The sequence below is a fragment of the Canis lupus genome, chromosome 37 (assembly GCF_011100685.1).
Source record: "Canis lupus familiaris isolate Mischka breed German Shepherd chromosome 37, alternate assembly UU_Cfam_GSD_1.0, whole genome shotgun sequence".
In the NCBI taxonomy this organism is placed as follows: Eukaryota; Metazoa; Chordata; class Mammalia; order Carnivora; family Canidae; genus Canis; species Canis lupus.
In genome coordinates, this window is record NC_049258.1 from 15,767,179 (window position 1) to 15,791,766 (window position 24,588).

Below are 24,588 nucleotides of genomic sequence, written 5' to 3' on the forward strand. Positions count from 1 at the left end.
TGACTTAGTTTTGCAAGATTCATTCAGGCCACTGTGTTGACGATAGAACTGTAACAGAGCCAAGGCAAAAGCAGAAAAACCTGTTGGAGGTGATTATAGGTGAAAGATGATGATGCCTTAGGCTAAAGAAGCAGCAGTGGAGGAAGGCAGATGAGAGCCAGGTTCTGGATTTAACATCTTGGTGGGATTGGATGTGGGGTTTAACAGAGAGCCAAAAGCGACTCCAGGAATTTTGTCCTAAGCAGCCCCTACAATGGACTTATCATGAACTAATGTGGGGAAGACTATGGAAGAAACAGGTTAGGATGTGACATACAGGAATTCAAGAAAGAGTGTGAATTTGGTTGTTGCCTGAGAATGCTCTGTGGACACTTCCTGGAAAGACAGAACAAGCACAAGGAGAGTGTGTGTCAATGGTTTGCAAGAAAACCTGGGATTCAGCAGAGGATTCATTTTAGGAGTGCTGCATTTCTAATTTCCGACACTTGATATCACAGAAAACATTGTGAGAAAAAAAAAAAAAAACACAGAAATCAACATCTCTGAGTCAGAAAGTGATTCTGACGAATTAGACTCTGAACATGCAACAGTTCTTTTTTATGTATGGCCTGAGGATGGAATATGATTTTTTAAAATCTAAATAAGTCTAAAATTTTTCAATAAATAGAAAATAATTTTGATGATAAATCATGTAATCATTTAATTGGCAGTTTTTTCTTAGTGACACAAAGCTATCTTTAGTTAGATGCAATAAATATGGTGATAAAAATATCTAATACAAAAAAAAATCTAATACTTACTAATCACGAGTTAGGGACAGCGCTAAGAGAAATACAGGGATTTTTTTCATTCCACCTCACAACAACCCAGCAAAGTACTTCCAACCCCCACCCAGCCTGCCCTTCATAGAGAAAGCTCCAAACTGTGAAGAAAACTAATGTGTTCCCTGTATGCCCTATACGATCTTTGTACTTTGCCATTGTTTTTTTCTTAGAAGAAATCTTCGGCCTCTAATTTAATAAATTCTTCACCTTTAAGAATTTTAAGAACGCGATCTTTCGCCCCGGTCTTCCATGCCTCCCCTTTCTTCCACTCAGCCCTCTGATTCCAGTCTTTTGTGTCCTGGGTTTTGGGTGTGGAGTTTGGTTCAACCTGTTTAAGTCAATAAACAGGCACAGAAGAAGGTGCCTGAAGCGATGAGTAAGACTCTGTCCTTGGCCCCGGGGAGCACTTAGAGCCCATCTGGTTAGGCAAATTAATACCTGAACAGATAATATAACTCCTTACACACAAGAGGTACTCTGCCCATGTGTGTGCAGCGAGCTCTGACAGTGAGCAACAACTTAGGACAAGTCCTGATGGAAAGAAAGAGAAGGTGTTTTTAAAACTCCTTTGGCTTCATGCTATGTTATGGGTAATTCCAGAAAACGTTCCTGGGCTGCACCAAGCCACTTAAGGAGTGTTTTGATTATAAGTCTTTTCATACCTTGCGTCATGTGAGCCCAAAGAGCAAAAACACTGTTTAATCTTGGACCAACAATGATAGATGACGTTATATAAAAGTGAAACTAGGATGTTGTATGTCGATTAGAGTTCAATTAAAAAAAAAAAAAGGCCTAAAAATGATTCGGTGCTGCCTTCCTGGAAGAAGTAAGAGAAAGTCTGACACACAAATACAAAAGTATTCTATTGGTTCAATTCAAAACCACAGTTACAAAAACTATTTAGCACTGTGCCAGAGAATAGATATTAATAACCTTTACAGGGTGTCCGTAACATATTAGACAATAATGTTTACAGATTCATTAGATGAATCTACACAAGGTAAGTGTACAGGAAGCAGGGGGTGGGGGGAAAAAAAAAGGATGTCATCCATCCTAGAAGAAATCAGTCTAGATAGGAAGACTCTGTGATCCTAGAATAAGAAGCTACCCTGTCAAGAGCCAGGGCTGTGAGCATACCAAAGTCTAGTATATTTAGTTCCATTTCATTTGTTGTTTGAGAATAGACTACTAAGGGACCTCTTATTTTAAGAAGATCTCAGAGCTGTGAAGATATTCATTCCAACCAATAGATTAGGATGAAACAGAGTTGTTTTTCTGATCTATAAATGCATGACCCTAATGATAGAAAATGCTCGTGCTGAGGAGGCATGGGCATGCGTGTCTTCCTCAAAGTTCTGTTGGCAAGAAGTAACAGTTCGGTATTCCAATATTTCCTGGAAGAAGCAACACTGTGGTTAATGCAGCGTACAGAAACATACACTAAATTGTCATTGACAAGTCCTTTAAAAAAAAAAAAAGTCTGTCAAATACTGAAATATAAGAATCTGGCTGATGGGACCAAATTCCTTGCTAAGAAAAGTCTACACAGAGAAGGGACACTGGCAATCATGACATTGACATTTTTTAGGGTTCTTATTCTTATTTGCTGCCTGGTGATGTGTACAGGTAAAAAGATTTATTCTCCATTTCCCTATCATCCTTACACACCCAAACAAGAAAACTATCTAAATCCCTGGTAGAAGCGGGAAGAGTTACAAGCAATGGTGGGAGGAGCTTTTGAAAATAGCACCTCTCCCCCACTCCACCTTTGGATGTGATTGGTAGAAATGTGTTGTGTGAGGAAAAGAAAACTTGAAAATCACCTATTAAGTGCCTAACTGCAGAAGTCAACTACCTTGACATGGTGAGTTCTAGAAGACGCAGTGACCCCTGTCTCAGAAGCTAACCAGTTTTGACAGCCTTTCACTGGGCAGAGAGGGGATGCTTCTCAGGGTGTGGTTTAAACCTCTATATCCTGCACCTGAGTTTAGGTAGTAAGAATTCCTGCTAGGACAGGAGTCGGAACGGAGTTGTTTTCCACTGTCACCAAGACAACGTTCATGACTAAACCACAACTAACAGAGACCAGAAGCATTTTATCAAGATATATGTGAATTTCAACATTAAAATTGACAGAGTTACTGACCACTTCATCATTTCTGCTCATATATTGAAAAGAAATGTCACTATTCTGGCGAAGAAATGTGCTCTGGTACTTCTGAAATGCATTTTATGATAAATTATTTTTTATTCTACCACAGTAAAGCATCAGTTTTTAGGCCCTCGAAGACATTTAGTATGGATGTTGTGTCTCCTTTTAGTAAGCATTGGGTAGGGGCACCTGGGTGGCTCAGTGGTTGAGCTGCCTTTGGCTTAGGGCATGATCCCAGGGTCCTGGAATCAAGTCCCACATTGGGTTCCCTGCAGGGCAGGGAGCCTGCTTCTCCCTCTGCCTATGTCACTGCCTCACTCTGTATGTCTCTCATGAATAAATAAATAAAAATTTTTAAAAAATAAGCATTGAGTACCATGAGCATAAAGCCTGAAGGGAAAGAAGCAAGAACCTAATGAGCCAGTTAAATAGGCCTGAGAATCCCTATGTTTTTATATTATTATTACTAATGCCTTAAGTATTTGACTATTAACATGAGAGCGATGCAGTCAAAAACGCAGAATTTGGACAGGACTGCAAAAAAAGTAAGTTTGTTAGCCTTAGAAAGTCAAATGTCTTCACCTCAGGGTTTCTAATGCTGTTTTCCCATGGTTTCTTGGAAAACACGACTCTTTTCTTTGGACTCTTTCCAGATGCTTTATTGAGGGGGCAAGCTGGATGAAGCGAAGGATATCATAAATAACTTTGCCACAGAAGGACAGGGAGCGCTGACCTCAATATGCTTCTGTTCTTGCTGCATAAAATTCTCTGAGTATAATTGTGGGGAAGGCAGCAGAGTTAGAAGTGTGGTACTGGTTATTTGCTGATTGTCCTAGGACGATCATTCTCAAATACTTTCATCCTTGAACTTGACTTCTAAAATCAGAGCTTCTACAACTCTGGTGAAGGACCACATTTTTAAAATTTCCAATCTAATGCAGATGCTTGTAAAACACAGTAAAAACGAATTACTACGGGGCCTTGGTGACTCAGGTTAAGCGTCTGCCTTCAGCTTAGGTCATGATCCCGGGGTCCTGGGATCGGGCTCTTTGTTCAGTGGGGAGTCTGCTTCTCCCTTTCCCTCGGCTCCTCCCCCCACTCCTGCTCTCCCTCTCTCTTTCTTGCAAATAAGTAAATAAAATCTTTTTTAAAAAATAAATTACTAGAAAAAAATTTTAAACTAAGAATACAAAATAGAATCCTCACATTTTGTACGATTCATTTCAATAGACACAAAATACTCTGTTGAACTGCTATTAAAGTTTATAAATGCTTGCTCTCAATTTCCATACTGACCTTGTGGCAGACAGGGAGCAAAACTTCCCAACTACACTTTCAGAAGAATGGCCTAATCACACACATAGATGCAAACACCAGACATGCACATGTGACGGAGGCACATACACAAGCACACTAGACATCATATAGGTAAACTTCTAGCCATTTAAAAATTAATTTAAATTCATATTAAAATATTACAATACATAGTTTTTGAAAAATCATACAAAAAAAAGTTTACATAGGTAAACTTCTAGCCATTCATATTAAAATATTACAATACATAAGTTTTTGAAAAATCATACAAAAAACAGCTGATGAGGAAAGAGAAGTCTCTTACCCCCACCACTCTATTTCTTCTAGTGTCTACCCAGAGAGGTGGCCATCTAACAGTGAGACCTGTCACAAAGCTATCACTGTCAATTCTTCCCCTCTCTGCCAACCTGACCTTCCTTGCGAAGCTCTGTTCCTCCTTTTCCCAGGTGCTGTGGTTGGTATTCCTTTTGCCTCTTTTCTCTACAGGGGTTCCTTTGAGTGAGATTATATTATCATTCAAAACCTTTGCTGCTCTTACAATGGGTAGATTGTTCTTCCTTACCCCTTTTGACCGTCGAGGCCATGACCTGGGATGGTCCACCCTATGGAAGGATTTTACAACTCCACCATGTTAAACTCAGAAGTCACCATGTCACTTGCCAAACCATGTGTCACTCCAAGATAGAAGTGTAAGAAATGTATGAGATCTATTATCTCTCTCTCTTTCCCTCTGCCACAAGACTAGCCATATTGTCCCAGGCAGAGGCTGCTCCATCATCCTCCGTCCCACTATGAAGGTGACGACAGAACTACATGGTAAACATGTTGGGTGAGGGGCGCCTGGATGGGTCAGTGGTTGAGCATCTGACTTTGTCTCAGGTCACAATCCCGGAGTCATGGGATCGAGTCCCACATCGGGCTCCCTGTAAGGAGCCTACTTCTCCCTCTGCCTATGTCTCTGCCTCTGTGTGTGTGTGTCTCTCATGAATAAATAAAATCTTAAAAAAAAAAAAACACGTTGGGTGAGTAAAAGTTAAACCTTTGTCATAAACCATGGAGATTTTCATGTTGGTTGTGACTGCATCATAACCTAAGCTGACAGATACACTCTGGTTTCCTGGATCTTCTTTCCTGGTTTACTCCCTCATTTTGGTAATGCAGATCTTCTAATAGTTTCCTGAGAAAGGGTTCATGATAGGCAAAAATCTAGCATGTCTAAAAATAACAGGATACTGCCTTTGAAATAATTTCCCCTCAAGATCAGAACGCACTAATACATGGCCTTGGAGCTCCCAATGATGCTGTTGAGAAGTCCAGCGCCACTCTCATTTCGAGTCTTCTGTAGGTACCTTCAGCCCCTCCCAGAGGCTTTTATGTTCTCTATGTTTTTATAAATGGTATTCTAAAATTGTATGGTCATATCCTTAGACTTTTGGGGCTTTTTGGAAGAGATTTGAATATCTCTTTCAATCTCAATGCTCATGTTTTTCAAATCCAGGAAAGTATCTTCAATATTTTTTCCCCCTTAAGATAATCTTTTAGCCTCTCTCCTTTAAAAAAAAATATTTCATTTTATCAAAGCTATATATGTTCATAGTTTGAAGGGTCCACAGCTCTCTCACTGAATATTTACCCTATCCTAGAGATGGTCACTGATTTTTTTGCCTGGTTCTTGGGAATTGACTGCCATTTCTTGATACATGTTTTAATTGTGGCAATTTGGCATTTCTGCTTTAGGCATTACTTATTGACTTTACATTATGGAAATGAGGGTTTATTTTCTTCTCTCTCTGCATGCCCACCACAAACATGCACTTTCATCATATATCATAATTTTATTTTTTTTAAGATTTTATGTAGTTATTAGAGGGGAGGAGGGACAGGGAGAGGGGACAAGCTCCCCCACACCCATCACAAAGCTCAACGCAGAGCTCGATCCTATGACTCTGAGAACATGACCTGAGCAGAAATCCAGAGTCTACCACCTAACCAACTGAGCCACCCAGGCACCCCATTGTAATTATAATTAAATTAATAATTGGTAGTTACATTTTTATTTTTATTTTTTATTTTTTTGGTAGTTACATTTTTAGATCCTTGTATTCTAGTTCTATTTGAGCCATATAATAGACTACAATTAATTTTCCTCTCTTGCCCAACTTTTTGTTTCTTTCTGGAGTTACTAACTGTATTATTGTTCTCTTTGCATTTATGTGATTGTCTAAGAACCTACCACTAATTCAAAACTCTCCCCCATTTTAACTCTCATCTCAATATAGTCAGACATATCAGGCTTTCTGTTTGGTTGGTTACTTGGCTGAATAGTTTGTTGGTTTCTCTCTTTCATGCTGATCAATTTCTTTAAATTCATGGGCATACCCCCAAATGGAAGTCCCTTCTCTACATTTAAAAAAACATACTTTATTTATTTATTCATGAGAGATACACAGAGAGAGGCAGAGATGTAGGCAGAGGGAGAAGCAGGCTCCCTACAGGGAGTCCAATGTGAGACTCAATCCTGGGTCTCCAGAATCACACCCTGGGTGGAAGGCAGGTGCCAAACTGCTGAGCCACCCAGGTATCCCCTTTCTCTACATTTCTCAAGATAGGACATAATATACTTTGTTAGCTTGAATTAAATATTTAGGTATTTTAAATATTTAGCCAAACGTTCTGTAGGCCTCTCTTTGTACTCTTTCCCTGTAAATGGGATGTATCAGGTTGACCTCTAATTCCTAAACCCTTCCGGGTTTCTACAGGACAAATTACTGTTCTTATTGCTATCCCTCCTCCCTCCTGCAGCATCCATGTATCAACCTCTATCTTCCATCTGTTACTTTTCTTCCATCTATCCCATCTTGTAAATATGTGCTGAATTCTCTCAACTGCTATGGTTTCCTTTACTGTTCTTTCTGTCCTTAGGGAGCTGAGTTAATATCTTATTGTCAATGTAACAAATTACCACAAATTTAATGGCTTAAAACACAAATTTATTATCTTATAGTTCTTAAGGTCTGAAGTCTAAAATCAGTCTTAGTGAGCTAAAATCATGGTGTTGGCAGAGCTGCACTCCTTTTGGACACTCCAGGGGAGGATCTCTTTCTTTGCTTTTTCTAGCTTCCAGAGACTTCTGTATTCTTTAGCTCACAACCTCATCATCTATCTTCAAAACAGAGCATCTTTCGATTTTTTTTTCCTCTCGGACTTAAATTTTCCTGCCATCCCTTTTTCCCTTATAAGGATCTTTGTGATTTCACCCAAATAATCTAAAACAATCTCCCCATCTCTAAATCCTTACCTTTATTACACATGCAAAGTTCCTTTTGCCAGGTAACCTAACATATATGTAGGTTCAGGAATTAGAAGTGAATGTCTGGGGGGTAGGGTGGCATTACTCTATCTATACCAAAAGGGTTCATACTTTTCTTACTCCTATACTATGGAAGGTCAGGAAAGAACAGAGGAAAAAGTGTGTATTTAATCATCTTGTTTGATCAGGAGCCCAGATAGTATGTGTCCTTACTCAAATCTCTGAAACTCTTCTCATATCTACTTCTGAAATAGATATTAGTAATAAGAGCATATAACAGAAATAACCAATTATCACTAAAGCCCTCAATCTATATACACGATTAGGACAGGCCTGAGAATGTTTTCATAGACCCTGAATGCCACTCATTGGGGGAGAAGCCAGCAGAGTAGAAATGAAAAGAAAATGAATAAAAAGTGATAAGCAGAACAAAGCGGGGGGAGGTTTCTGGAGTAGGTACACATAGTCAGATTATGAAACATGGTTGTCACTCAGTAATATGGGTGCTACCCATGGCCTAGTAGACAGGAAGACAACATTATACATGAAAAAAAAAAAAAAGGAAGTTAAATTTAGAATCGGGAGCTCTAAATTCAAATCTGTCTTCAAATTTATAGTTTCATCTTGTGCAAGTCAATTAGGTGTCTTGGAAACATGGCTTTGGAAACTGAAACCCGGAAAAATTATCTCAGTTTTAAATTAGTATATATACGTCAAAAACCTTCATGAGACATCACATGGCAGTTGGATGATTGCTGAATCTGAGGTGGAAAGAAGCACCAAATGATAACTAGCATTATGGTATAGGCAATGGTAACATGGAAACCCAACAGCTGAAAGACAAACTAAAAGAAAATGATCTTTTCCATTTTAGGCTAGATGGACTAGCTTGGCCATAAGAAAATTCACCTTAATGCATGGATATAATATTCTATAGAAAAGCCACTTTTATTCATTCAAAACAATTTTACCAAACTCCTCCAACGTGAAAAAACATTATGCTAGCATATCGCAATGAATAAGGTAGATCCATTCTCTGCTGTCATAGAGATTATATGTCCCCTAGCAGGGAACTAGACAAATCATGACCAGTAAATGTGATAGGCACTTTGATGGAAACAAAAACAGAGGCCCCTAAGGCAGTCTAAGGTGTTGGTATGGTGGAGAAAACAGGTAAGGCTCAGAGCTAATGATATACCCTTCAAAGCTCAGTTAAAGAGTAGGAGCTACTGAAGCAAAGCCAGGGTTCATATTCTTACCTTGTCACTTAACTAGCTCTAAGATCTCGGAGACATTTCTTTGCCCTTCTGTGCTTCAGCTTACTCATCTATAATATAATCTAAATATTACTCATGGTAATATTTCCCCTCAATGGGTTATTGTGAGGATTAAGCTAATAAACACAGCAGAAGTGTTTTGAAGCACGCTCGGCACAAAGTAAGACTCAATAAATCTTCACCTGGTTATCACCACTGATGTCAATCACCGTCCGCTGGTCCTTTGGTAATTTCTAGGAGGATAAGAGGGGCACTGTGTTCAGTCACAGGAAGCTGAGATTGTAGCAGTACTGGTAGCTTACCATGTAGTCCTCAAAATAGAAATCAAAAGTAACCAGAATCTTAGTGGTCAGTTCCTCAGTTCTCCCTGGGACATGGAAAAATCAGAAAGCTTCAAAGAGGTCCTCATCTCTTTCAGGTTATGTAGAACCAAGACAGAGATGGCAGACAGCATGTCCATGCTGAAATCAAGCCCCACAGGAAGGCAGTACCTTGGTGGAACCATCATGATTCAGGCTGCAATACAGAAACTCAGTATCTTTGGATGCATGCAGAAGTTATCAGGCTGAGGGCATCTGTTCTGCTAACCAAATACTAGGAAATTAATATTAAATCCAGAATTTCAACTGCATTCAGTCAACAAATATTTGAATGCCAGCTATGTACAAGTCACTGTTCTAGAGGTTAAGGACATAGCAGTGAAAAAAAAGACAAAAGTCCTTGCCCTAGAGGGACCCTTTGGGCAATAAACACAATAAGTGAACTAAGTATATAGCATGGTAGAGAGCGATGAGTGCTATGGAGAAAAAGTAGCAAAGGGATATGGAAGCAAAAGAGCAAAGAGAGGTGGAGTGTAAGGTGAACAATTTTCATCAGGGTAGTAAGAGAAGGCCTCACAGAAATGGGGACATTTGAGGAAAAATGTCTGAAGAGATGAGGAAGACATGAAAATGTCTGGAAGGCGCATTCCAACCACAAGGAACAGCAAGTGCACGGTCCCTAAGGAGAAAGTGTGTCTGAGACATTTGAGGAACAGCAAGGTGGCCAACACAACCAAACAAAAAAACAGTAAGGGGGAAAATAACAGGAAGTGAAAGCAGAGAGATAATGGGAATTGTAGGCTAACTACAAGAATCATGGCTTTCACTCTGAGTGAGATGGGGACCTGCTGGATAGTTCTGGACAGTGATAGCATGGTTACTTTATGTTTTAAAAGGATCACTCTGGCTGCTATGTTGAGAAGAGAATGAAGATTAAGGGTAGTTGAGACAGAATCCTAGTCAAAGGGGACAGTGGCAGCATCAGAGGAGACAGAGAGAGGGACTCAGATATTTTGAAAAGGGAGCAACAGGATTTCATGACAGAGTGGACATGGGGTATAAAAGTTGCTGAGTCAGCCCCTGCAACAGCAATGATGGAGTTGCCATTAACTGAGAGAAGATTGTAAGGAGAGAAGAGGTTTTGAGGGAAGAGGAGATCCAGAGTTCAGTTTTGCTATAATAAAATGGAGAGGTCCATTAAACATCCAAGGAGGGATGCTGCGGTACTTGGATATACAAGTTTGGGTCTGAATCTGGGGAGTGGTGACCTTACTTATATCTACTGCCATAAGACTGGAGGAGATCACTAAGGGAGAGAGTACAAGAACAAAAGAAGTCCTGGGGCACCTGGGTGGCTCAGTCCATTAAGTGTTTGCTTTCAGCTCGGGTTATGATCTCAGGGTCCTGGGATCAAGCCCTGAACTGGGTTCCCTGCTCAGTGGGGAGCCTGCTTCTCCCTCTCCCGCTGCTCCTCCCTGCGGCTTGTGCTCTCTCTCTTGCTCTTTATCTCAAATAAATAAAATCTTAAAAAAAAAAAAAAAAGAACAAAAGAAGTCCAAGGACAGAATCCTGAGACATTCCAATATTAAGAGGTCAGTGAGCAAAGGAAACTGAGAACAGTGACCAGTAGTGTAGGACAAAACCCAGGAGAACAGAGCGTCCTGGAAGCCAAGTGAAGAAAGTGTTACAGGGAGGAGGGCGGGCTCAACTGTGTCAGATGCTGCTGACAGGTCAAATGAGATGAAGACTAAAAACAGGTCATTGGATTAAGTAACATGGAGAACAGTCGTGTAGAATGCTGGGGGCAAGAGCTAGTCGCAGTAGATTTCACAGAAAATAAGAGAAAAGGAATTGGGACAGTGAATATAGAACTCTTTCAAGGGTATGTACTGTAGAGAGAGGAAAAAAAGAAAAAAAGAAAAATGAGACAGTAGCTGGAGGAGGAAGTGGAAGTCAAGAGTTCTTTTTTGTTGTTTTTAAGATTAATTTTAAGAAACAATGTGTTAATTTACATGGGGAACTATAACTGGTGAACAGACCAGGAATAGTTGCAATAGGTCAGTGCTTTTTCCTCTCTGTTGGAAAACAATCTGGAAAGTACAATCAAAATCGCAAGATGACTTCTTGAGCATTGATAACTTGTATTTTAGCAGAGAAGCTAGTCAACAACAAATATAAAAAGTAATAAAATAGTATATTTGAAGGAAATTAGTAGCACAGAAAAAAATATTAACAGGGTATGGAGATTCCAGAAAAATAGGGTGGGTATGGGGGGTGGTTGAGGTGGGTGTCAAGTTACAATTTTAAGTAATATGGTCCAAAAAAACCCCACAATGAGATGCCCTTTTTCACCCATACATGGGCAATCATAGTAAAGATGGACTGAGGCAGGCTCTTTGATACATTGCTTAAAGTAGTGTAAATTGCTAATATAACCCTTGGGAATAGCAATTTGACAATCAAAGACTTGAGAATGCTTCATTATCTTTGCCCCAGTAATTTTACAACCAGCATGAGAAAGTAACTCTAAATAAAACTTCATTAATAAAGCAAAAAATAGATCAATCATTCAATCTATGGTCAAGACCTCGTGATAAAGTGACATTTCAGCAGACTTGAAGGAAGTGAGGGAGTTAACTCTCTCCATATTTGGAAAAAGAACATTTTAGGGACTGAAACAGCCCCAAGGTGCTAAGGCAGAAGTGTGGCTGGTGTATGGCAAGGCAAGAAGAAGGGAAACTTCTTCAGAAGTGATTGCAATAATCCAGGCAAGGAATGAAGGTATTGTAGACTTGGCTTACTCGTAGTGGAGGTGGTAAGCAGTCAGAGTTAGATCCATTTTGCAGGTATAGCCAATGAAATTTCCTGAAGGAATAGATGTGAGATGTGAGAGAAAGGAAGGTACTGAGAATCATGCCAAGATGTTCAACCTCAACTATTAGGATGAGAAAGGCTGCAAGCACAGATGTGAAGGGCGAAAATCAGCTCAGATTTGGATATATTGAGTTTGAGGTGTCTATTAGATGTCTGTAGCATCTCAGGTCCTTCTGGTTTCCTTGACTATGGGGCTTTTGGCCTCTTATTCTGTCCCTAGTGCCAGAGCCAACATACTCAGGCCATAACCACCCGAAAGTGCTTTGCTTCATATTCTGGCCCATACAAAATGGAAGTATCTGAATTTGGGTGAGGAGAGTAGCGTTAACATCCCATTGACTAGGGACGTGTGGGTGGCTCAGTGGTTGAGCATCTGCCTTTGGCTCTTGATCCTAGCGTCCTGGGATTAAGTCCTTGCAGCAGGCTCCCCACAGAGAGCCTGCTTCTTTCTCCCTCTGCCTATGTCTCTGTCTCTCTCTATGTGTCTCTCATGAATAAATAAAATCTTAAAAAAAAAAATCCCATTGACTAAATCATGACCTCTTCTTCTCCTGACTCACTACTTTTCCCTACCCTCTTTTCCCAATGATTATATTCCCTAATAACAGCACAGAGCCTTATGCCTCAGGTCTGCTTTCTAGGGGCGAACACAGGCTAAGACAACAACCAAGTGGAGGTGTGTGTAGGTACTTGTTTAAATGAGCCTGGAGTTTGGGAGAGCGATTTGTGGGGAAGGTATAATTTTGAAATGTATAAGCATAGACCTAGTATTTACAACCACAAGATTGAATGAGAGCACAAAGCAGTGGACAAAAAGAAACGTCAGAAAGCGGAGAGGTTGAAGATTTTAGTACCTTTGAGAGAGAAGCAATGTTTTATTTACTACTATACCTCCAGTTTCTAGGAGTGCATGGCACAAAGTAAGTATTTAACAGATTCTTTTAGAATAAATGAAAGAGGTCACCATAGCCTTGGGGTTAGGTAGGAAAGCAAATTAAGTCATGAGAGGTGATGAACTAGAATAGGCAGGGTTCATGGAGCTTGAGTGTGTAGTAAGAGTGATAATTAGGTTCAACAGCAGAAGCAAGAGAGAAAAATAACAGGAAAAGGAAGCCGTGGTTAGAGAGAAGCTCTCAGATATCACTTTCTCCTTGAAGCCTTTTATAATCAACTTATAGACCTTCCCCTTTCTCTGGATCTTTCCCAGGACACTTACCTATCATATACTAAATCAGGTTATATCCATGTGCTGTTCTCTACTTTTCCCAATATTGATCATATTTTCCAGGGGTACAATTGAGTCAAAAATAATGGTAGCTTCCAAGTCCCAGACACACACAAAAAATGGATGCTGGAAGTTTGACATTTCCATTTGTTTTCATGGTTCATGGAGATGCTAGAGAAAAATAGGTGAAATCAGGAGACTCCATTTCAAATCTGGAGTAAAGTAACTTGCACTTGCATGAATGGATGATTGAATGCATGAGTGAATGAACAAAATTAGGTGAGAACTGAGGCCAAGAGAGCAAATTCAAGGATACACCGTTTAATAACTGTTTGGAACCCATAGGTCTGGTGGTAGGGCACAAGAGAATAAGGAACTGGGTCTGCAGTCAGAACATATCTAGGAAGTTAGCAAAGTAAGATATGAAGAGATAGGCCCTAATTGAAGGTCAGTGTGAACAGACAGGAAGAATATGAGGAAATTTTGAAATAAAAAAAATTACCATTTTGATGGTGATAAAAATAGGCTATGAGTAAATAATTCCAAGAATTTGGTATCATGTATAGGATAAGAAGAAGAGCAAGATGATAATCTCAATTTTGAAAATGTATTTGACACAAGGGTGAGATATACAAGTAAAAGTGAGTAACAGACAACATTTTAATCAACTTATTACACACCAAACATTGTTCCAAGAACACATTCCATTAATGGTCTTATGTACTCATCACAATAACACGATGATGTAGGTGCTATTCTCATCTTTATTTTACAGATGGGAAAACTGACAGACAAGAACGAACAATTTGCCCAGTGCCACAAAGCTAGTAAGTGGCTGAGCCAGGATTTGAACCCCAAGATATTAAGGAACTTTGCCCAGGACCACACATATTTATTATTTATTCATGTCAAGAGACATGTAGTGGTCTACATTCTACATTCTAGAAATTGGGCTGGTGCTAGGAATGGGAGGGGAAGGGAAAAGCTGGTGGTAAACAAGCAGACAAAATCCCTACCTGCACAAACCTTATGTATGTTGAGTCAGAAAAGAAAGTGAGAAGTTACAGTTTAGTAGGGGAGGTGGGTAGCAGAAAAGAATTCCAGAGGAGGGGAACAACATCTGTAAGTACCTTGAGATGAGAGCCTACAGGTAGGGGGAGAATAAAAGAGAGAGAAAAAGAGCCTAGAAAACTTAAAAAGACTAATATGGCTGGAGTGCTGAGAGGTAGGGAGACAGTTGGGGAAGCTGGGGAGAATGAGAAGCCCATATGTTAGAGGGTCTGGTGTCCATGATAAGGAGCTTAGACTATTTTCAGTAAGCAAAGGGAAGCCATTAAAAGAATTCAAGCAGAGTAGTCACTTGATCAGATTTTTTTTTTTTAATTACTCTGGCTACAACATGGCAAATGGATTGGAGCAAGCCAAAAGCATTTCTGTTGGACCTAGATAGTAATTACTGCAGGACTTCAAAAGATGAAGGTTATTTATACTAGAATATGAAAAGTAGCCATAGGAAAGACAACAAATCCAATTTTTTATTTTTTTTTTAATATTTTATTTTAGAGAGAGAGAGCACAAGGCAGGGAGGGGCAGAAGGAGTGGGAGAGAATCTCAAGCAGACTCAGCACTGAGCAAGGAGCCCAATGTGGTATAATGTGGGGAAGGTATAATTTTCCCATGACCCTGAGATCATTACGATCTGAGCCGAAATCAAGAGTCAGACACTAAAACGACTGAGCCACCCAGGCACCCCACAAACCCAAGTCTAGGTGATTCGGATGTATCTCTTTTCAAAGATGTATCTTTGAAAAGAGAATACAAGTGGAGCAAACAAGAGATGAAGATCTTGAGACAGACTCATTGGACTGAATGAGTCCCCCCTTGATGGAAGAATGTTGCAGATTCTAAATTGAGGACTTCATTAATGGCATTATTACTGTGTTATGATTGTTAAAAAAAATTTCCTGTAAGGTACACACTACATACCAAGGTCGGCCATCATTCCTATTAAAAGTTTTTTTACCAGCTTAAAATGAAGCTTTGTGTTTGAAAGTTAGAAGACGGTGGTTGTACATTATTTCATTTAGAAAATATAAAAATTCATTTTGTTTTGAAGCTAGGTGTTAAACTGGAATAGCTCTTAGACCCCAGAGAATGGGGCAGTTGTGCCCTTCCCTTGACATTCCTTTGTTAATTCTTTAGAATTCTTAATAACTGTTTTTTTAATCCTGAGAGATTAAACAGTAGACTTGTTAAGAAAACAAAAATGAAACTGTAACCAAAATTTTAAAATAAAGTTAAAAAAATAACAGATGTATCTTAAGTTTCTTGCTTGAACTGAGTAGATGGATAGGATGCCCATAACGGATCAAAAGGTTATGGGAAGAGGATTTTGGAGGGAATAAGTTATACAGGTTGTGTTTGACATGGCCCAGTCATCCAAATGAAAGTGTTGCAAAGCCAGTTAGAAATATGAATTCAGAGTTCAAGACCAAGATCTAGGCTTGAGTTATGGGTTGGACAGTCTTTGGCAGAGGGTACTGGAATCTGCTGGACGAGGATGAGACAGTGGAGAAAAGTGTACATGAGGGCTCAGCTCAGCTCAGCAGGATTCCAATATCTGGATAAACGAGAGGGGCACCTGGGTGGTTCAGTCAGATGCGGGTCTGCCTTCTGCTCAAGGTCATGATCTCCGGGTCTCGGGATGGAGCCCCACACTGGGCTCCCTGCTCAGTGAGGGAGCCCCCTCCCCCTCATGCCCTGTCTCTCAAATAAATAAAATCTTTTTAAAAAAATAAAAAACAATCAGAAAAATAAGAGGAAAACTTTCAAATAAGAGCAGAGAGAAGAGAATATTCCAATGAGGATGTGGTCAATAGTTTCAAATGCTAGAATGAGGTTTTGTAAGGTGAGGACTGAAGCTTGTATGTGACAATTCAGAACAGCTTCAGGTGAGTGGTAAGAACAGAAGCTAGACAGGAGAGGGCTGGGGAATGGGACACGTGAGGACGTGCACTGGGTAAGAGGCCCCGCTGGAGAACGATTGAAGGAGAAAGGTATTTTCAAACAAACGAGAGACTTGAGCATGTTCAAGTAATAGACGGAAAAGCCAGCAGTGAAGGAAGGACTGAATACAACAGCAGGAGAGAGGGATCCTCTTCAGCCCAAAGTCCCCGAGGAAGCAGAAGGCGGATCTGGAGCACCAGAAAGAGCAACGCCGCTTTGTAACAGGAAGCCAATAAGGGGTGGGGCTCTGGCAGATTTGAACCCTCTGGGTCCTCTCCGTGTGCTTGCAGGTTTGCTTTAAAGCACAGGAGGAGAATTATAATAGACCTGAGAGCCCAGGGAGAGGACTACAGAGTTCAATAAGAAGAGTCAGGGGGTCCCTGAGTGGCTCAGGGGGGTTAGCGCCACCTTCGGCCCGGAGCATGATCCTGGGGTCCCGGGATCGAGTCCCACGTCGGGCTCCCTGCGTGGAGCCTGCTTCTCCCTCTGCCTGTGTCTCTGCCTCCGCCGCTCTCTCTCTGTGTCTCTCATGAATAAATAAATAAAGTCTTTAAAAAGGAAAAAAAAAAAAGAGTCAGAATCGTGGCCTTGGGCAACCTCTGAGAAAGCAGTTTCAGTAGTCGAGGGAACGTTAGTCACACTGTCGGCTTTGGAGTGGGAGTGGGTGGTGAAGAAACGGGCGCCGTGGGTGCAAACCAGAGGGGGAAACGGCGCTGAAGAGCCAGCGACCCGGCGGTGCCAGGAAAAAAAGAAAAAAAGAAAAAAAAAAAAAAAAAAAAAAAGGCGGGCCGGCGGGCAGGTGGGGAGTGAGGGCGGGGGGGGGGGGGTCATACTTCGGAGGGTCCCAGAGCAACCTCGGTCAGGACCGGTCCTCGCTCGGAGGCCCCCGAGGGCGGACCGGGTCCTCCACCGCCCCGGCCGCTGGGCCGCCGGGCTGCACCCCGCAAGGCGCCCCGGGGCCCCCGCCCCCGCACGCCCCGAGGTGGAGGAGCCGGGCGGGCGGCCCCCAGGTCTCCCCGCGCTGACTCTCGGAGAGGAGGGGCCGCGGGGCCGCGCAAACCCTCCCCTCCCGGGCGCCCCTCGGCGCGGGCAGCGCGGGGCCCCGAGCCCCGGCCCGCAGGCCGCAGGCTCCGGGACGTTTGCAGAGCCCCCGCCGCCCCGAGCCCGCAGGCTCCGGGACGATTGCAGAGCCCCCGCCGCCCCTCCTCCCGGCTCGCTCGGCCGCGGCCCCGCAGCCTTCCAAAGTTCCCGGGGCTCAGGCCGGGCCCGCCGCAGGGGACGGGGGCGGGGGGGGGCAGGCAGCCGCGGGGGGTTTCCACCCAGCCGCCGACACCCCCGGGGAATTCCCCCAGCGGGCCACACTCGCGAAGCCGCCTTCCTGCCGCCGATTTCCGCCGCGGGGCTGCAGCCGCGCGGCCCGCGAGGTGGGGCTCGGGCCACGCCTCCCGCGCCGCTCCGCTCGCGAACCCCGGCCGCCACCCCGCTCGGCCGGAGGCGCCCGAAGGCCTTCGGCAAGTTCCGCCTGCGGCGCGGGGGGGCGGGGCCGCTCGAGCTCCTCCGGGCCGGGCTCGGCTGTTTCCGTGCGCGGCCGCTGCGCACTCGGCACTGGGCGGCGCTGGCTGGCTCCCTGGCTGCGGCTCCTCAGTCGGCGGCGGCTGCTGCTGCCTGTGGCCCGGGCGGCTGGGAGAAGCGGAGTGTTGGTGAGTGACGCGGCGGAGGTGTAGTTTGACGCGGTGTGTTACGTGGGGGAGAGAATAAAACTCCAGCGAGATCCGGGCCGCGAACGAAAGCAGTGACGGAGGAGCTTGTACCACCGGTAAGAGGAGCAGGAGGAGGAGGCAGGAGCCGGAGAGAGCCGGGGGGACGGAGGGGGGACGGGGAGGCGCCGGACAGCCGCGCTCGGGGCCTTCCCCTCGCAGGAGGGGCCGCGGTAAAGATGGAGCCTCCGCCCGAGCCCCACAACATCGCCGCCGCTCGCAGCGAACAAAGAATAATGGCGGCGGACCGGAGCCAGCGGCGGCCGGGGCGGCAGCGACTCTGCCTGCAGCCAGCGGCGGCGCTCATGGCGGGGGGCGGCGGGCGGCGGGCGGGCGGGGTGGGAGCCGGCGGCCGGGGGTGTGTGTGCGGGCGGGCGGGCGGGCGGCCGCGGAGAGCTGGCGCCCGCGTTCCCGCCGCCGAGCCGGGCCGGGAGCCTGGAGCCCGGAGCCCGGAGCCCGGAGCCGCCCCGGGGGAGGCCGCCCGCCGCCCGCCGCCCGCCGGGCCCGGCCCGGCCGCTCGCCCGCCCGCCGCCCGCCGCGCCCCCGGCCCGGCCCGGCCCGACCTGGCCCGACCTCGCCCGCCCTGGCCGACCTGGCCGGGCCGTCCGCCGGGGCGGCCGCGGGGGGCGGAGGAGGAAGAAGGCGACAGTTGAGGGCAGAGGAGGTGAAGGTGCCTGCCTCCCCGGGAGCCCCGGTGCCTGCCGTGCCCGCTCCGCCGCGGGAAGCGCCGCGACGTCTGACCTACTCTTCTCCTCTCCACTCTTTGTGCAATAAAGTTCGAAACCAAAGGTTTCCTCTCGTGCTGTATTTTATTCGTGCCCTTTCCCCCCCCTCCTCCTCCTCCCTCCGCTCCCACCGCGTTGGGGAGAGAAGACTGTTTTCTCTCCTTTTCTGCTTAAGTTGAGATGAGGAGAACCGTGCTTTTGAATATGATTTTTCACTCTCTCTCTCTCTCTCTTTTTTTTTTTTTTTTTTAAACTCAGTAGTCATGGAAATGCATTCTTTTGAGGAGGAAGGCCGGGTGCGGGGAGGATGCAAAGAAAAACATTTGTCAAACTTTTGTAAAAAAAAAAAACAAAAAACTGTTGGGATCCTGTAAAAGGGAAGCTGGTGTTTGAAAAACGGTTTCGATTTTAACCCTTTTCAATAAGGTAATAACAACCCTTGAGGTCTATCATTCTGAAACACTTCGCTGAAACGAGTATTAGCCGATGCACTTTTGTTTTACATCACTTTTTTGGGGGGGGAGGTACGCGGGGGTCAACCGTGCCAACCGAGCTTGGGTCCTCTGGATCTCTCACCCCCCTACTAAGTTTCCCACATATTATAGCTGTCGAAACTTAAATAAGAGACTGATTAATACTGATTCTAAAAATAGGCATTTAAAACTGTCCAGTGTTTGCCTCGCCTCCCATGCAGTAAGTAATCTCGGCCTGGGGACCCACAGAAGTTGAAGCCACAAGCCTTTATTTTATTTTATTTTTATTTATTTATTTATTTTTTAAAATTTCTTCTTTGCCTTTTGGGGAAAAGGAACGACAGAAAAGTCACGGACACATTAAAGATTAAAAGACGGTCTTTAAAGGATCTGGAATATGACCTATTTAAATTTGTCGTAAGCGTCCCAAGAAGTTAGGATTTTTATCCTAGCCGTAGCTCGCATCAGTTCTGCCTTCGAAAGGTTTGGTGTAAAAGATAACTTTGGTTGCCAGCTATTGAAATCTTTTCACACTCACAGCTCATTTCCTGATTTAAGAGTTTATTTTAGGTGGTGCGAAAGATGAACAAGCTATTTGTTTTGAAATTACTCCCTGTCATAGTAGGATAGCATTGTGATTGACGGGTACGAGGATTCTTAAGAATAAATATGGTTGGTAATGTAAGCACTGTCTTTTGATTTTAATTTATCCGAGCCCCTTTTTTCAAAACCTACTTTACTCTGTTGTAAGTCCAGAAAAAAACACATTTAGCAGTGCCATTGCTGAGAAACTTAGAGATATAGTAAAGAGTGTTTACATAAGGATTGGGGAGGTGATTTTATTTACAAACACTGAAGAAATTATAGTATTGATGATGCCACAGATTACTGTTTTTCCTTCAGATTTTCTGCAAGCCAGCATCAACCCGAGCACAATAGTTTTTTCCCTTATGTGAGAATGTATGAGAGCGACTCTTTCTCTGTGAATTAAAAATATATATATTTATTTTCTGGTGGATTTTTTTCTTGTCTTATCCAAAAGAACTTTTAGGTTTTGTTTTATTTATAGATTCATAATCTGCACTTCTTAGCAATTCCAAGTGGAACTTTTCAAACTTAATAATTTTTGAATGTTCACTTGGAGCCTGGTTATAATTATACTTATGTCACCTAGGGATCAGTAAATATTACAGCTAAATCTCCTTGTACCTTTTTTTAAATTGATACATGGATTCAGAGAGCAAATATTTGACTCAAACTGAAAAATGTTAAAAGGCCACTTCTTGTGGAATTTAAAACAATAGTGCTACCTCTTTTTGAATGATTTTTTTTTCACATAAAAACCTAAGGAAACTTAGAAACCTGATTCATAAAATCATACCTTCCTTTTCCTGCTTTCTGAAATTCATTTTCTTGATTATATCTGATTAATAGAAATTTTCATTTTTATAGAGAAGTAGCTTTATCTCATCCTGAGTCATTGGGCTTTATTTTTTGAATATATGGTTATAGTAAAACCAAGTATGTGTACCCTCCTTCATCTTATTTTAAAAGTTTCTTTCATTTTTTTCCACAGTAGAAAAAATTAAACAAATGCTTCCAATGTATCACTGAAATTTATAATTTTATTTATTCCATAAAACAGCTTCCCAGATATGGTTATATAGGCTTGTTTATCGCAGGCTGTGTCAGTCTTACACACGTGTTTCTTTTTTTTTTTTTTTTCCACGCATGTGTTTCTTGATGTACAATGTCACTTCCAGTGATAGCTTCTTTATTAAATAGTATACTAGGTAGTCCAGGAATGGGGAAAAAATGCAAGGGTTTTTTTTTTTTTTTTTTTTTTTTTTGCCTCACTCATGTGTGAACTCATCTCTACTGAGGAATCACTTGAGGCAACAGTTTGTGGTAATTCAAATATTTAGTTAGCATTTACTGTGACAATGTAGTTGTGGAAAGAGCATTGGGTTGGGTTCACAGGCCTGGGTTTCGTTCCTCTTGTTGCCACTTATGTTGCCACTTACTATCATTCATGCGCCTACCCTCAAGAAATTTTGTGACCTGCGGAAGTTTCTTAATCTTTCTCAACCTTGGTTTCCTTATCTGTTAAATTAGAATACCACCTACTTTATAGGGCTGTGAGATAATTATAAGGTACCTCCTTAGGGACTCAATTAACGATACCTATTCATTTTTAAGCTCTATTTTAACTTCCTGGCTGTGGGACCTTCAGCAGATTTTTCTTCTCCACTCCTCAATTTTCTTGGTCACAGATGTACTATATCTACCTTCATAGAAATGTGGGTGTGATGTAAGTTAATACATATTAAATGCCCAGCATTTTACAAGTGCTCAGCAAACATTTCCTATAATTTAAAAAATTATTCATTATTAATGCATTTAATACACTTGGCCAGAAGTGGCAATGAATCCAAAGATGACTTACATTGTTTTATCTCTACACTCAAGGAATTTTGGGGACATGATGACTAATCTAAGGCAGAATATATGTCATAAGAAAGCAACCAAAGGAGAGAACACCCTTGGTGAAGTAATGGAAGAAAGGAAGATTATGTATTTATATTTCCAGTTTTATTTTTTAATAAGTAATTCATGCAGATAATCCGGAATTCAAAACACATAAAATGTAATATAGCAGATGGCCATGTGATAACAGCCTCACGCTCATTCCCATGGCCCAAGTGTTGTCAGTTTCTTCTTTGTCCTTTCAGAGGTAATTCTGTTCCTATAAAGTATGTGCTCCCCACCCCATGCCCCACACTTTTTTTTTCTTTTTTTTTTTCTGTATCCTGCTTTTTTTCACCTAATATGGGTTAGCCGCTGGTTTATATTAGTACATAGAGCTTCATTTTTTTAATGAGGTATTTCGTTGTAGGATGTACCTGTATTTATTAACCAGTTAGTGAGCTGATTTTATTTTTCGGTCTTGTATGACCTTTTAAACTAAGGGAATCTGTCATTATGCCTTTATTTCTTTAAATGAAAGACCAGTTTCTGACAGGAAGTGGTTATTTGAACTGCCTTACTGCCTCTTTAGCTCTAGTTTTTAAAAGTTTTAGTGAAATGATCCAGATGTGCATGAAAAGGCAAGTTGTGTAAAAAGTTAATTCACAAAGTTAGTTCAGTCTGAATTTAACTCTCTTGTTGAGATTCCTATACCCGGAACAGACTTCTTTCTATTACTGCAGCCAAAAAAGTGTCTGTAATTTTTCCTTTAAATGAGAAAGAACATCCCCTGTAGTCCAGTCTTTTTTTTTAAGCAGACTATTTTCATGCGATAGTACTACCCAGTAATGCTGATTAGTGTACTAGCCTTTTCCCAGTTTTTTTCCCTTATATTCTCGTTAACTTTTTCTTTGATGGTTTTCTAGTATTTCTTAGTGTAATTATCAGTGAGTTTTATATTAGATACCTGAGTAGATAGCAATGGTAATAGCTAATAATACATAGATAACAAGGAAAAATTGAGTTTCACTGATATGCTTGTCTACTTAGACTTTACTGCTTAGATGATTGTGTGATGCGTGTGTGGTGGGGCGGGAATCCCTGGTCAACCAATTGAACCAGTTAGTACTCATTTCAACTAGAACACAAAACAAGTTTCAGTACTTCTCTTTTTCTTTCGTGGCTCATCTACGTAGCCTTTAATTATAGTACATTTTACATGCAGTTAGTGTATTTATCTTTAAAATACACGTGCTGTGTTTTAAGTTGATTAAACTTAGAAAGAAAATGATATATAATAATCCAGCAGCAATGACACACATAAGTCTCTTATCTTTCAAAAAAACCAAGTCATTAAATGAAGCTGTTGTGGTGCATATCATTTTTTGTGTGCTCAAGTCGACAGTTATATGTGTGAAAGTTCTTAATGTAAGAATATTGCCTTACTAGTATTTTGAGGATTTACAGTAATTTATATAAAATATTGACATATTTGGTTTTTGTCTGCTCAGTGATTAAATGTTTACAAAGGACTAATCTTTACAGATTTAGGGGGATGGAGATAATTGAAATCTTAAGGCAGAACATTTTCCTTCTGGAACCTATCTATGGACTACCAGGGAGTTAAATGATTTCTCACCATATCTTGGAATCCAGGAAATTGTCTTTTGTGGTGGGGGTTAAGATCATGAACTAATGGGACAATATGGTAATGTGAAAATGACTGTTTTCCTCTGCCTATTTTATATGCTAACTTAGTCATGATAGAAGAGCTTAATCCTGGCTAACTTTCTGAAGCTGTAAGAAGAAAGGATGGTTTTAAACTTACTCTGTACTAATATCTGTAAGTGTCAGTTTTTGAGACTTGTTTGAAACTTGGATAAAGCGTAGCTATTGGATTTTGTTATTCAGAATACTTCTCTCTCCTCAAAATACATAAACACTCTGTTTTGTTTTGCATTCTTAGCTGTGCCAGACTTGGCCCTATAGAGAGATGTTTTGTTATATTTTACCTAGAGTTTTACTCACCTGTTTTCTAGGTTATCAAAAAGAAAAAGGGGGGGGGGAAGATTAGTCATTCATATTCTGGTATTTATTCTGATAGATAAATAGAAGACACTCTTTTACATTTCCAATGATGAAAAATTACCTTTAATATATATTTAATCAGTTCTTGAGGCTAGTTACATGAATTTCAACTTTAAAAAAGTAGTACTCCTTGATAAACTTAAATGCCCAAGTTGCATCATCTTATGATTGAGGTGAAATAATAAAGGAGTTTACCATGAATGAGATGGGCTATCTGAACAAACTTACACTTGTAAGTTTTCTTTCTGCTGTTGGATTAATTTAGGATCTCTGAATAATAAGGAGCAAGTTTTGGAGAGTAAGAGGTCTGAAGGATTGATAGTGAGTTTTTTGCAAAAGCAAGAAGCAAAGACTGACATTTTGTTGTAGAAGAGAGAACTAAGTAGGAATTTAAAATTGCTAAGAATGACCTTGGTTAAGAGTAGAGGGTAGATCTGAAGTTGACTTATACCAATGGTAATAGAAAATTTATTTCCCAAAGGTTAGTGAATCTTCTCTAAAACTTGAGTTCATTCTTAAAAAAAAATTTCATTCTTCAATTTTAAGAGTTATGTTTAATAAGCTGGTTATTTAGAATATATCTAATGAGTTGTTTCTAATGAGCTTCTGGTTATGATTATATGACAGTATAGATGTAACTAAAAATGTTTGTAATTTAGCCAAAGCTGAATAGCCATTATTTCTTAGGGCTGTTATCCCTGTTTGTGTGGACAATTGGCAGTAGGATTGAGAAATATGTTGTTTTTGCTCAAGTGAAAATTGTTATTTGTTCCAAAC

At 41.7% G+C, this 24,588-nt stretch overlaps 1 protein-coding gene across 4 annotated transcripts in view; it reads left to right on the forward strand.

The window, feature by feature from the left end:
- The first annotated feature begins 17,873 nt into the window (after positions 1–17,873).
- The window catches only part of CREB1 (cAMP responsive element binding protein 1), a 62,710-nt gene continuing 55,995 nt past the window's right edge, over positions 17,874–24,588 (forward strand). For 2 of the 4 annotated variants that reach the window (XR_005385303.1, XM_038585556.1), the window contains exon 1: positions 17,900–18,118. The gene's annotated coding sequence lies outside the window, so the exon portion shown is untranslated. Of the gene's footprint in view, positions 18,119–24,588 lie in introns of all 4 variants that reach the window. The other 2 variants (XM_038585557.1, XM_038585558.1) reach the window with 2 other exon arrangements.